Below are 14,778 nucleotides of genomic sequence, written 5' to 3'. Positions count from 1 at the left end.
CCTAAAGATGCTACCAGAAAACTACTAGAGCTAATCAATGAATTTGGTAAAGTATCAGGATACAAAACTAATGCACAGAAATCCCTCGCATTCCTATACACTAACGATGAAAAATCTGAAAGAGAACTTAAGGAAACACTCCCATTTACCACTGCAACAAAAAGAATAAAATACCTAGGAATGAACCTACCTAAGAAGACAAAACACCTGTATGCAGAAAACTATAAGACTCTGATGAAAGAACTTAAAGATGATACAAATAGATGGAGAGATATACCATGTTCTTGGATTGGAAGAATCAACATTGTGAAAATGACTACACAACCCAAAGCAATCTACAAATTCAGTGCAATCTCTATCAAACTACCAATGGCATTTTTCACAGAACTAGAACAAAGAATTTCATAATTTGTATGGAAACACAAAAGACCCTGAATAGCCAAAGCAATCTTGAGAAAGAAAAACGGAGCTGGAGAAATCAGGCTCCCTCACTTCAGACTATACTACAGAGCTACAGTAATCAAGACAGTATGGTACTGCCACAAAAAGAGAAATATAGATCAATGGAACAGGATAGAAAGCCCAGAGATAAACCCACGCACATATGGTCACCTTACCTTTGATAAAGGAGGCAAGAATACACAATGGAGAAAAGACAGCCTTTTCAATAAGTGGCGCTGGGAAACTGGACAGCTACATGTAAAAGAATGAAATTAGAACACTTCCTAACACCATACACAAAAATAAACTCAAAATGGATTAAAGACCTAAGTGTAAGGCCAGACACTATAAAACTCTTAGGGGAAAACATAGGCAGAACACTCTATGACATATATCACAGCAAGATCCTTTTTGACCCACCTCCTAGAGAAATGGAAATAAAAACAAAAATAAACAAATGGGACCTAATGAAACTTAAAAGCTTTTGCACAGCAAAGGAAACCATAAACAAGATGAAAGGACAACCCTCAGAATGGGAGAAAGTATTTGCAAAACGAAGCAACTGACAAAGGACTAATCTCCAAAATATGCAAGCAACTCAGGCAGCTCAATATCAAAAAAACAAACAGCCCAATCTAAAAATAGGTATAAGGGGGCTTCCCTGGTGGCGCAGTGGTTGAGAGTCCGCCTGCCGATGCAGAGGACACGGGTTCGTGCCCCGGTCCAGGAGGATCCCACATGCCGTGGAGCGGCTGGGCCCGTGAGCCATGGCTGCTGAGCCCGCGCATCCGGAGCCTGTGCCCCACAACAGGAGACAACGCAGCAGTGAGAGGCCCATGTACCGCAAAATAAATAAATAAATAAATAAAAAATACGTAGAAGATCTAAATAGACATTTCTTCAAAGAATATACACAGACTGCCAACAAACACATGAAAGGATGCTCAACATCACTAATCATTAGAGAAATGCAAATCAAAACTACAATGAGTTATCATCTCACACCAGTCAGAATGGCCATCATCAAAAAATCTACAAGCAATAAATGCTGGAGAGGCTGTGGAGAAAAGGGAACCCTCTTGCACTGTTGGTGGGAATGTAAATTGATACAGCCAGTATCGAGAACAATATGGAGGTTCCTTAAAAAACTAAATGTAGAACTACCATACGACCCAGCAATTCCACTACTGGGCATATACACTGAGAAAACCATAATTCAAAAAGAGTCATGTACCACAATGTTCACTGCAGCTCTATTTACAGTAGCCAGGACATGGAAGCAACCTAAGTGTCCATCGACAGATGAATGGATAAAGAAGATGTGGCACATATATACAATGGAGTATTACTCAGCCATAAAAAGAAATGAAATTGAGGTATTTGTACTGAAATGGATGGACCAAGAGTCTGTCATACAGAGTGAAGTAAGTCAGAAAGAGAAAAACAAACACCGTATGCTAACACATATACATGGAATCTAAAAAAAAAAGAAAAAAAAAAGGTTCTAATGAACCTACGGGCAGGACAGGAATAAAGACGCAGACCTAGAAAATGGACTTGAGGACATGGCGAGGGGGGACGAAGTGAGAGAGTAGCGCTGATATATATACACTACCAAATGTAAAATAGATAGCTAGTGAGAAGCAGCTGCATTGCACAGGGAGATCAGGTCAGTGCTCTGTGACCACCTAGAGGGGTTAGCACCAAGGGTGGGAGGGAGACACAAGAGGGAGGGGATATGAGGATATATGTATACTTACAGGTGATTCACTTTGTTATGTAGCAGAAACTAACACAACATTGTAAAGCAATTATACTCCAATAAAGATGTTAAAGTAAATAAATAAATGAATGAAAACAACTGGAAATTTAGCAATATCATATGAATATCAGAAAATTAATAAATAAGGACTTTTGTAGAAAAAAAGAAGAATGAGGAAGAAAACAAATTGATGAGATACTGAGTTAGAACTGACAAGAACTCACAAGTGACTGGTTGTGGGAGTGAGCAAAAGGGAAAAAGCTCAACACATTGCCACCAGAGAGACCTGGCTATCAAACTTTTTTTATTTTTTTCAATTTTTATTGGAGTAGAGTTGATTTACAATGTTGTGTTAGTTTCAGGTGTACAGCAAAGTGAATCAGTTATACATATACATACATCCACTCTTTTTTTTTTTTTTTTTTAAGATTCTTTTCCCATATAGGCCACTACAGAGTATTGAATAGAGTTCCCCAAGCACTTGTGTAATTCAAAATCTGATCAATCCTGACAGAGGAAAAAAGGTGCAGAATTTCATTTCCAGTCACCCTCATTCAACAACATATGTATCATTGTTGCAGGGGTAACAAAACATTGTATAGCTGTCAACCAAATATTTAACCTGTTTAAAGAAAGCTTTTTGAAGTCTTTCACATTAAAAAAAAAAAAAGATTCTGGGATCTCTATTTCAACAGAGGAATAAAAATACTAAATTGACTTTTAATTTTACACATGCATGGTATTCATTTGGTCCAAAGACGATCTTGACTGAACAGAAAAAAAAAAAATGATGTTTACTGAATTTGCTCTTCGTTAATTAAAAACAAAAATTAAATCGTTGTTGACCAGCTTACCACATGATACGATTAAATTTCAGACCAATCTTAAGAAGAAAGTTTTCAGGCATAACTTCAATATGCCATTTATTAATAAACAGCACTAACTAAACAGACACACTGGCCTTTATACGTACTTAAGGCTGCAGAATCCTACACAGTTCTATGTGCTTTAGTGTATAAATGACTTCTAATTTACATTTTAAATTTCAACACGTAATTCAGAGGATAAAATACTGTATATTCCATTATTTTACGTTTTGGTCAGATTTGTTAAAAAATGAAATCAAAATCCTCAAAGTGTCTTTTTTATTCAAACTAATAAGTGAAATAATACATGAAAATTTTTACCTGTAATGCAGTCACTACAGTTAGAAATACATATCAAACTTAATATGGGAAATTTTATTTCAGACAGATTGCCATTTAAACTAACGTGCTCACTGTCCTTCTGTCATCCGCCAATTCTAATGACACTAGGCTAAAGGTTCAGTGGAGTCCGAGGCTGAAATTACCAAGAGCGAAGATGGAGAGGAGAAGTGGGATACAGAAATCTGGCAGTAGAATCATCAAAGCAAGGAAGAGAAAGCATAGAAACCAGGAAGTGGGGTCAAGGTCGGAATCATGCAGGAGCTGAGGAACACACCAGATTGGACCTCTCAAATTTTTGATCTTGGGACCCCTTTACACTCTTGAAAATATTGAGAATATCAAAGAGCTTTTATTTATGTTGGCTATATCCACTGATATTTACCATCTTAAATATTAAATGGAGAAACTTCCAAAATATTTATTAATTCATTTAAAAAGAGCGATAAGCTCATTACATGTTAACATAAATAATGTATTTATGAAAAATAACAATATTTTCCAAAAATAAAAAACTTAGCGAGAAGAGTATCATTGTTTTACATTTCTGCAAATCTCCTTAAAGTCTGGCTTATTAGAAGACAACCAGATTCTCATATTCCTTTCTGCATTCAACCTGTTTCTATATCAAATTTTATGAAGCCTCTGTACACCCATGAGAATAGAGTTCAAAAGGCAAATAATGTCTCTGAATTATTGTGAAAATTATTATGAAAAGGTTTAACTTCACAGACTTCCTTGATAGGGTCTTGAGGACCCCCAGGGGTCCTCACTTGAAGGGTTCCAGGACCACACTTTGAAAATGATGATATTACACAAACGTATTTTAAAAGGTGGCAAATGAAGGTGATTTGCAGACCAGCATAAAAACAAAACCCATAAACGAAGTGGTTTAGCTTCTAAGTCTATGAAATCTGGGCTTCCACAGAATTAGAATCATGATGGAGCCAAGCCTGTAGCGACAATTAATCACTATCCTATTTCTGAATGTAAATATAAAATCAACTCTATAGGCTTTCCTGCAGGTAATCAGGGAACTGTAAAGCAGGAAAAATTTCTTTTGCATGTATAAAACAGATTGTACTGACAAGTCAATAGTAAAATCTACTGAATAATTACATAATCGAGGTTAGGTCATGGCTCTACTTCATTACAATAATTACGGTAAGATGTTAGAAAGCATTGCTTAGGGACAGCTCTCTTTCCTGAAGAGCTATAAAAATAAGTTGATAGGTACATATTTAGAACAGTATAAGAAATATTCCTTCTGGAGACAGCATGTACCAAAAGCCTTTTAGAATCTCCTCCAGACTTAAGAGTCCTTGAGTATTTTTATCCCATTGAAACGGTCTCTGACACATCTGACTTCCCCCTTTACACACTTTTCTACTTCATGTACAATAATTGCTGTAAACCTCTCCATTTACAGTTCTTTGTTTTTCCCCTTAATCCTTCTGTTTTCAGTGTTTTGGTTCCAATTCCAACCCACACACTTACTCTTGTTTCATTCACTGTTCCCTATACTTCTCCATACACCTATGTCAGTTTACATTTTGAAATACAAAAATATAATTAAATGTTATAGATTCTTGTGCATTATAAAGACAATAGCAACTCAAACTATGAATAAGCAAAAAGAGGGGAAACATACAATGACTTCAAGTGAAAAAAAAAAATTTAAATAGACACTTGCACATTACTTTGCCGGCAAAAGCATTTAAGTTATTTCAATACTTTAAGTTCTCCTTGTATCACCAACCACCCACTTGTTCTCTCTCAATCTATAAACCCTGGGGGGCGGGGAAACAATGATAAATCAAAACGTGTCCTGGGTGAATAGACATAAATGACTTGGTAAAGATACCCCAAAAATAAGAAGGTGGTAAATAAGGCTTTTTCTCTTAGGGAAAAAAAAAATCAAGGAATAGAGTTTAACTCTTGTATAATACAGTCAGTTAAAGCTTTCTAAATCAGCCAAGGGCTGTAGCTAAGCAACATGATTCTTCACTGTGCTCAAAAGGGGGCTGCCAAGCATCAGTAGCCTCATTTCTCACTGAAAGCTTTGACAAGCTTCCACCATATTTTATATAATTGTAGCAGAGGGAGTGCCAGATTAGATCTGATTTGCTGTCATAATGGGATTTTTTCCCACATAAGCTAATGATGCAAAGCTATATTTAACCCCTAAAAAAGTCACCCTCAGGCACTCACTGTATATTCTGATTGCCTCTCATATCTAGAATTGGACAAGTAGCAATTTTTCTGCTACTGAAAATGACAAAAGCAATGGTTTAATAGGTAGAGGTTTTTTCCCTTGATTGACTCCATTATAAATTTAGCTACATACTCCAAATCTGTTCACTAACTTCATATTTCATCAGATGTTCTCTCACCGCATTGAAAAGATCAAGAAATCTAGTACTTTGAGTTCATATCCATTGTTGTATGTAAGTCAAACTCCTTGCCCCAGCCTACCCTAGCCTAGCTGCATATGCTACATATGCATATGCATATGCCCACCTTTAAGCTCAGCCCCATTCTAACCCCTGATCATAGAGAAGTTTGGGAGTATTTTAGGTGTTTATCTTCAGCAATAGTTAGAGTCTAAAATGTATTTATATATTATCATAAACACAGTAGATCCCCTTGGCATCCCTGTACCCAGTGAGTTGCAATCCTCCATATTCACCTTAGCTTTATTCCTACATTCTGATTTGTATTCTAACTCCCTGCAAGGAATAGGTCCCTTTCCTTAACACCTGCCCTCTTAACTGATGCCCAGACAATGTGTACAGCCCTCAACAACTTCTGTCTAAGGAGATGGATCTTATCCCTTGGGTTCAGTTTCAAACTGGACATTTCTACCATCCCAAATCACTGCCATACGTTGAAACAAGAGTACCACCACTGGCAAGAAACTTCTGCTGCTGCCGCTCACACACTTACAAGATGGAAGCCCTTGTATATTGATCCTAATCCAAATTTCTATGTGAGCTTGCCATACCCTCTTGGAAATTTGTTTCGGCCACCTGAGAGCTAGATCAGTTCTTCCTGACTGGTATACTCCTAACCAATTAGTTAAGTAAGATTCCAGCGTGCCCCTTGGCTGAACTCACATGGGTAAAACCACAAGACTAACAGTACCAGCCCATGGGCCATTACCAGTCAGTGATTCTCTTTCCAAACAACTATGTCACCCATAGTACCTCCCTATAGTTTAAATTCCTGAAATACCATTTACTAGATTTATGACCTCAGTCAAGTTACTTAAACCACTCTAAGTCTTAATTTTCTCATCTAGATAATGGGAATAACAATAATATGTAACTCACACTATAATTAAGTACGAAATGGATACGTCTTGGTTTTTTATTATGAAATAATTATTTTCTTAGAGATTGAATAACAAACTTGTATCAAAGGGACACTTCACTTTTGGCGTCTTATAGACTTTTCAGGCTTGGGCTAAAGAAAACTTAATTACTAGCAAATATTATCAAAAGTGCCTTTGCCTACACTACTGGTAAGAGATCTTATGAATAAGATCTTGTAAGGGTTTTTTTAAAAAAAAACATTTTATGTAGTCCATAAAGTTGATAAAGTAGAAAGCTATAAATCAAGATTTAATAGTTTTTTTGTCTCAAATAGACAGAGATATAGACATGAGATAGACAGACAGATCTAGAGAAAGAGACTATTTACCTTAAATAGACAGGACGTGCTCCCCCTTTGTACATTCTAATGCAAATACTTCAAAGGTCCCACCATTAGATCAACAAGTTCAAGAAGGTTGGTGATACAATCCAGTGACATGGAATGTATACAAAGGAGTGCTATTCAGGAGCAGATACCGAATATCATGACCTTGTCACAGTGGAAAAAATGGATTTATCTTCTACTCTAAGGTATCTGGTATCTGATTCCTTCAGAAGCAAAAGAAGCAAATTAGAGAAAAAAATAATGATACTCCCCTATATTGCCTCCTTTCTGGCTCACATCATCCCAGATTCGCAACCTAAAGTCAACTAAACATGTTTTGGCTTTTCCTTCTCACTTCCGTCAGAATGTGTTAGTTGTCTATAACCATCACCAAAGTGCTTAATGAGTAAGTGGAAATCAAATCCTATAAGCTAGCTTGAATGAAGGCGCCAATGATGAATAGCAGTTTGCTTTAGCATTACCATAGAGCAAAATAAGAAAATCTCAAGTTTTGCAGGCACAGTCACATGCAATGTGAGAATTCAAGGTATTGCCAATGCAAGGATAGTCAGAGCATTGCCTTTCGATGGAAACACCTTTCAGTTGTTCCCTTTACAGTTTGCTAGAAGTATAAAATATTAGGGTTGCAAAGATACTTAAGAGGCACCTACTCCAACCATACAGCCAATGTTGCATGAAGTTTTTATAAGCCCTGCAAAATCCCCTCTCTCTTTCTCCCTTTCCCCCAACCACAAGATGGCAACAGCCACTGGTGAACCCTTGCTCTGTTGCTGGAAACATCTTTCTCTGAACAAGAGAGCCAGCTCTGAACAAGAATTTGAAAAATGATAGATACATGTATACACATAACTGAATCACTTTGCTGTACACCTGAAACTAACACAACACTGTTTATCAACTATACTCCAATATAAAATTAAAAGTTAAAAAAAATAAAATTAAAAAAAAGAGAGAGGGCTTCCCTGGTGGCGCAGTGGTTGAGAGTCCGCCTGCCGATGCAGGAGACACGGGTTCGTGCCCCGGTCCGGGAAGATCCCACATGCCGCAGAGCAGCTGGGCCCGTAAGCCATGGCCGCTGAGCCTGTGCGTCCGGAGCCTGTGCTCCGCAATGGGAGAGGCCACAACAGTGAGAGGCCCGCATACCGCAAAAAAAAAAAAAAAAAAGAGAGAGAGTCAGCTTTCCCTTAACTGACTTATTAGGCACCCCAGTACAGTTATTTTGGAATACTATTTCCTAACTCTAGTTTTGGAGCAAGTCCAGAATATCTAGTCCAAATAACTTTTAGGAGCACAATGAAAACTCTGAAAATATCATCAGTTTTCCATTAATTTTAAAAGGACTATGTAACAAAATCAAACAATTAGGTCTTCACAAGTTCAAAAACAAATGGGGAGTCATACAGTAGTGGTATGGCCTCTTTTGGTTAAACCTAGTAAAACGATACTTGACTGAAACAAAAGATATTTAGCCTAAAAGAAAGACTTAGAAGCAGGCTGACAGCAGTCTCCAAATATCTGAGTGGCTGCTGTGAAGAAAAAAAAAAAAGTTTAACTTTATTTTGAGCAATTCCAGTGGGAGAAATCAAAAGCAGTAACTCTATATTATTATAAGGAGGCCATCTACCCACAGAGCAGGTTGCCTCCATTAATTCAATATATGTACCAGGCACTGTGCTAGGCACCAATGAACACCTGATCACTGCCCTACACCTTAGCAGAAGAGTGTGATTTCACATTAACCACATTCTGTATTGCTAATGAGAGAAAACAGAAGTTTTACTACAAACACAGTGGAAATTTAAATGTCTAGAAGATTACCAGTATTTACTTTTCCCCATTTACTGGAAGATTTTTTTACAGTTTTCAGTGTAAAATAATGGCATTAAAAATAGCTTGCAGGTTTATCATTACTTACTTTCAATTGAGTTAACACAGTAGATCTTAAGAATGATTATGTAAGCCAAAATTCATTTCAAGTTTGTCCTTAAATGTCCCTTAGTGAATTTAAAGGCAATGTTACTGATTCACCCATATAAGGAAATTCAGGCATTTGAAAGGTTTCAATAATTTGTGTGGTTTGACTACACTATAAGCTATGCCATATTCAAGAGCCCAGCTTGTCCACTAATTGTCCAGGGTCCAATGGTTCCATGTAGCTACTATATATTTCAAATCAGGTTAATGAGGCTAAGGACCTGAATTCTTAATTTTGTTTAATTTTAATTGATTTTCATTTCAGTAGCCATATGTAGCTTGTGGTTCTCATACTGAACAGCACAGTTCTAGAGATAGGTGAACGATAACATTTGTAATGCAGAACCTTTCTAAAGATAAGAAGAGCAATGTTGAGATTTCAGCCACAAGATGAAAACTAATATATAACGGTTTCTAAACAATGTCACTCAATCAGAAATTGAATTAAATAAAAGAGCTCTAGGAAAGTACTCTAAATCCTGCCACAGCCAAATGATTAAGCTATGTTCTGTATATAAGAGGGCTTTCAAAAGAGAATGATTAATTCGTTCTGCTTTCTTTAGATTTTTGCATTAAATTTCTTTTCTTGTGTACTAAATTATATCCTTTCCTATATTTTAACTTTTTAAAAATATTTCTTTAGAGATTCATTGAGTTACATCTAATGAAGTAGTAAGGAGTTATACATAGGCTCTCGTTCAGTGCATTCAATAGAAAAGAAGAGATATCCAAAAATTGTCTTATCGCTATATAAAATCACTGGCTGAGCTGAGAACAAAACCATTCCCGTGATTCTGGACACAACAGTGAATTGGATAACCTCAAGAAGTGGTCTCCAAAGCAGAGGACACATGTGGGAAAAAAGTACTAAAAGTTCTATTTATATTTAACTTTTTTAATAAAACAATAAGAAATAAATTTAGCTTTAGTAATATTTAAGACTTGGATTGACATTAATGCCTTCACTCAATCCACATTTCATATGACCATAATACTGATAAGGCACCTGAGGTAAAACTGGGAGTTTCAAGACAGAAATATTGACAGTGGTTACTTGGTTCCTATATTTGTTTTCACATTTCAATGTATTACCTTTTATATATGACCATCTACATGGATTTACAGAGTATATTATTTTAAATTGTAAAATATTTACAACTCTTCATAACAAGATGGTGTGTGACCTGGAAAACCTTCTCCCACACAAAGATTTTCTGATTATCAGAGTGAACTACTTGCTTCTAAACTCGAAGATTAGTTATGCACTGCTGTTTACAAAAAAGGCAAATGTTCTAAATTTGCTGACCTGCTCTATGACAAGTGGATGTCAGTAGTGTCTACGTAGCAGGTTTTTTTTTTTTTAATATATAAGCTCTTCCTTCAAAGTAAATGTGACACTTCAATAATCCATGTGAAAGCCTTCTGAAGTGAGCACTTTGAAAACGGATATTTGGAAATATTTTCAGTGTTATGTGGGTTTTGTTGCCAAAAACTATAAATACTCACATAGCCATACAGTTTAAACTTGGAAATAAAATTTCCTAATCTGTTTCAAAATATTCCCCATGAAAGTCTGAGTGGATTTTTAACCTATTCTTTTAAAATATTAAAATGCCCAGCTTTCCAATTAGTAGGGACCAGGTGACTTCAGGTAAGATGAAAAACTGCCAGCTGTATTTCTGAAAAAAACCTTGGCAAAATTGGTAGATGGAACTGAGAAATGAACACTGTTATTTAGAAAATATAGTCAATAATTAATTTCTTCAGTTGGGACTGACATATCCTTGTGAGGCATATTTTCAACTATGACAGACATTAAAACTAAATATAAAAATAAACTGAACTTAGAGACTTCTGAATCATTGCATTACTAAGTATTAAACTAAGATTTTGTTTGTTTGTTTTTAATTTTTATTGCAGTATAGTTGCTTTACAACGTTGTGTTAGTTTCTGCTGTACAGCAAAGTGAATCAGCTATACATATATCCCCTCTTTTTTGGATTTCCTTCCTATTTAGGTCACCACAGAGCATTGAGCAGCATTCCCTGTGCTATACAGTAGGTTCTCATTAGTTATCTATTTTATACATAGTATCAATAGTGTATATATGTCAATCCCAATCTTCCAATTCATCCCACCCCCCACTTTTCCCCCTTGGTATCCATACATTTGTTCTCTACATCTGTGTCTCTATTTCTGCTTTGTAAATCGTCTATTTACAAAGATCGTCTATACCAATTATTTCAGATTCCACATATATGCGTTAATATACGATATTTTTCTTTCTGACTTACTTCACTCTGTATGACACTCTCTAGATCCATCCACGTCTCTGCAAATGACTAAACTAAGATTTTTTTAAAATGATGAAGCATAATCAATCATAACATTGTCACTGAAAATTTTTCAAAAACTTTAAATCAGTCAATTACATTGCTCTCATTAAAGATATATTTATTTTTATAAAATATAATCTACATTAAAACCGTATTTCATATTTATCTCAACCCAATTAAGTTTTCTGATTTATAATATACAGAATATATAACAAAAGATGCATATACTTTATAGCATAAAAAATATACAAATACCATTGGTGAATGCTTAAAGCATTTTTACTAATAGAATATAATCAAAAAGTTTCAAGGCCACTGTCCTAATGTTTCCTACTTTAAATAGTGTTTTAAAAATTCTTCTAATGGAAACAAAGTAAAAGAAAACCTTTAAAACAACAATATCAATTTATTTGAATGTTTTTAATAAACTATTCTGTAGGAGAAGATTTTGTGTACTCAAAGCAAACAGTGATATGAAATAGGTCAAGAATTATTTAAATGGATACTGAAAACATGATCAAGTCCAGGTAGCAGTGATGTGAATCAGTCATAAAAACAGCCAGAAAAATCCTGCAATCCAGTTCAGGGTGTCGACTCAGATCTCAATTTACTATGCCCTTCAAAAATACTTATTGGCCTCCTAGACTCGATAACAACCCAAACCTGTTGAGAATTTATTCTCCTCACAAACTATCCCATGCCTTTCTAAAATGCTCCTGAGGCTTCTCTCATTGGTTACATACCACTTATCTGTTTCCAACATCAGACTCGCTATACTAGTTTAAGATACCTTGGAGGCTGAAAAGCCAACACACTGGAAGAAAAAATTTTAAGTTAAAAGTTTGCCTCAATTATAACTTTGAAATTTGTAACTCCCTGTGGTATTTACAAGAGAAGAACGTTAAATATTGGCAAAATAAAACCCAGTAAACACGATGAGTATCTCTGTTTCTAGTGATGTGGATTTTCATAGACAGGCCCCTACACCTTACAAATATGAATCGTGGTAGATAGGTCCCAAAACAAGCTGGTTTACACAATGATCCTTGGGGTCTGTGACAGAAAATCTGTGACAAGGAACAAAGGTGAGCCAGTGCAGATGAAAAACGCCCTGAACAAGAGCTTTTCTTTGTTTCCCAAGCAATAAAGACATCAGTAGAAGCCAATTCCTAGTCTCCAATTCACATCACTACAGGGAAGGACTGAAAGACCACTGCTGGTCCCAAGTCTGAGGATGTGGTATGGACCGGCAGCAGGTACCTAGAGTGACCAGAACCAACTCCAGAACCTTAGAGAAGTTCCAGGCCAGCCCTGTGTCAATCAGACTACCCACCAAGGGCCTCAGGGGCCCAGCCTAAGACACCAAGATCTCGACTCCCAACCCTAGGACCTGGGCAAGTAAAGGGGTCAAGGGATCCAGAGTTTTCAAAACATGCATTTTGTAGATTCAGTGTTTGTTGATGTTATTTTTTGATCATTAAACCTCTTTGTACAACATTTTCAAATGAGATTCACTGAACTGTTGGTTGTCTTACAGGGTATGTTTTTCTGTTTTTTTCCTATAGGAATTGAATAAATGCAATGCTCCCATATATAAAGCCAAAAGTTACACATTCACCCTAATCTTTGTTTACCAGAATAGAGGATAATATTTTACCTTGAAATAACTTAGCTTTATTTGAAAGCTTTAAAAAGACACAACCCTCAGAAAATTGATAATCCTGATGCAATGAAAATAAATCAATCTTTCAAAAGGCCACCCAGTAAGACCATCTAGTCAAATACATAGATGTGCTATATGGAAAAAAAACAACCAGATAATTAGAGGCAAGCAGCAACTGTAACAGACTGATAAAAAAAATATCTCCTTGTTTCTAGACAGACTGTTTATTGAACCACCCAGGAGCACCACTGAAACAAGGCTATACAGAAATGAGCACGTACAGATCAATATCCACAATATGACACCCATGCAGAAAAAATTCCACTCTGGCTAAAAGACAAAGCTTTGTAGCTATATGCCATTGGCATGGAGATAAGAATCAGGCTAAAGATATTTACCAAATCAGTGACTGAAATTCATATCTTTAGAAATGCCAGAACCATCCAAAGGGAAGTGGGAACTCAGAAAAGTTCAACAGTGAAGGGAGATGAAAAGAGGATCTTGACCTCTGTGACTTGACAAGACAGAAACATTTCATTGACATAATTGGGTCCCAATCTGGGGGCAGGGAGTGAAGGAAGTCAGGGCTGTGCAGAGGGTTGGCTACGTGGAGGTGTATGGAGATGTGGGAGTGGGGATGTGTGGGGTACTGAGGAAGAGGGGGTCATGGAAACATGGTGGGGATGTGCGATGGGCTTAGAGGGATGTGGGGGATTTGGGGGGTTTCATCGGGGGTGGGAGGACTGAGGGATATTGTGGTGGGAAGTATGGAGGGCAGGTGGAGGTGTACGTGGAATGTAGGGGGATGTGGGGAACTGTGGAAGATTACTTGGGTAGTGGTGGGCTGCGGGAGTATGTGGCAAAAATTCAAACTGAACATGTAGATTACTACATTTATGGGAATATTCCCTATTTTAAATAAATCAAGCTGACTTTCCTCATAAATTCATGGAAAGTTGAGATAGCCCAAGTACTGAAGGTCAGGAGCTTTACTGTACATTTGTTTCAGAGTATTTTGGGACCTCAGAGATAGATTACTGAAAATGAAATGAGGATGTCATCACATGTCATCTCTGAAACTACCAAAGACAAGTGACACTAACTTGAAAAGACACATGCACCCCAATGCTCATAGCAGCATTATTTACAATTGCCAAGATATGGAAGCAACCTAAGTGTCCATCAACAGATGAATGAATAAAGACGGTGTGGTGTGTATATATATACACACACACACACACACACACACACACACACACACACACACAATGTAATACTACATAGCCATAAAAAGAATGAAATGTTGCCATTTGCAGCAACATGTTTGAACCTGGAGGGCATTATGCTAAGTGTAATAAGTCAGGCAGGGAAAGACAAATACTGTGTGATATCACTTACATATGGCATCTAAACAATACAACAAACTAGTGAATATAATTAAAAAGAAGCAGACTCACAGATACAGAGAACAAACTAGTGGTTACCAGTGGAAAGAGGGAATGGGGAGAGGTGCAATATAGGGGTAGAGGGGAAAAAAGGGTTATTATGGGATTATATGAAATCAACCGTGTGAAACTTGAAAACTGTAAAGCACTACAGAATTTAAAGAATCTTTCATTCAATAAAAAAAAAATTTTTTTTAATGACAAGTGACAGCCTTATTTCCAGAAGTATGAT

At 36.5% G+C, this 14,778-nt stretch overlaps 1 protein-coding gene across 1 annotated transcript in view; it reads right to left on the bottom strand.

Annotated features, from left to right (window-relative positions):
• Window positions 1–14,778, bottom strand: part of GPR158 (G protein-coupled receptor 158) — a 308,287-nt gene that overhangs the window by 262,075 nt on the left and 31,434 nt on the right. The window lies entirely within an intron of this gene.

The sequence above is a fragment of the Mesoplodon densirostris genome, chromosome 4, assembly GCF_025265405.1.
Source record: "Mesoplodon densirostris isolate mMesDen1 chromosome 4, mMesDen1 primary haplotype, whole genome shotgun sequence".
Taxonomy (NCBI): Eukaryota; Metazoa; Chordata; class Mammalia; order Artiodactyla; family Ziphiidae; genus Mesoplodon; species Mesoplodon densirostris.
Note: the sequence above shows the minus strand (reverse complement) of the source record. Positions and strands in the feature narration are given on the sequence as shown.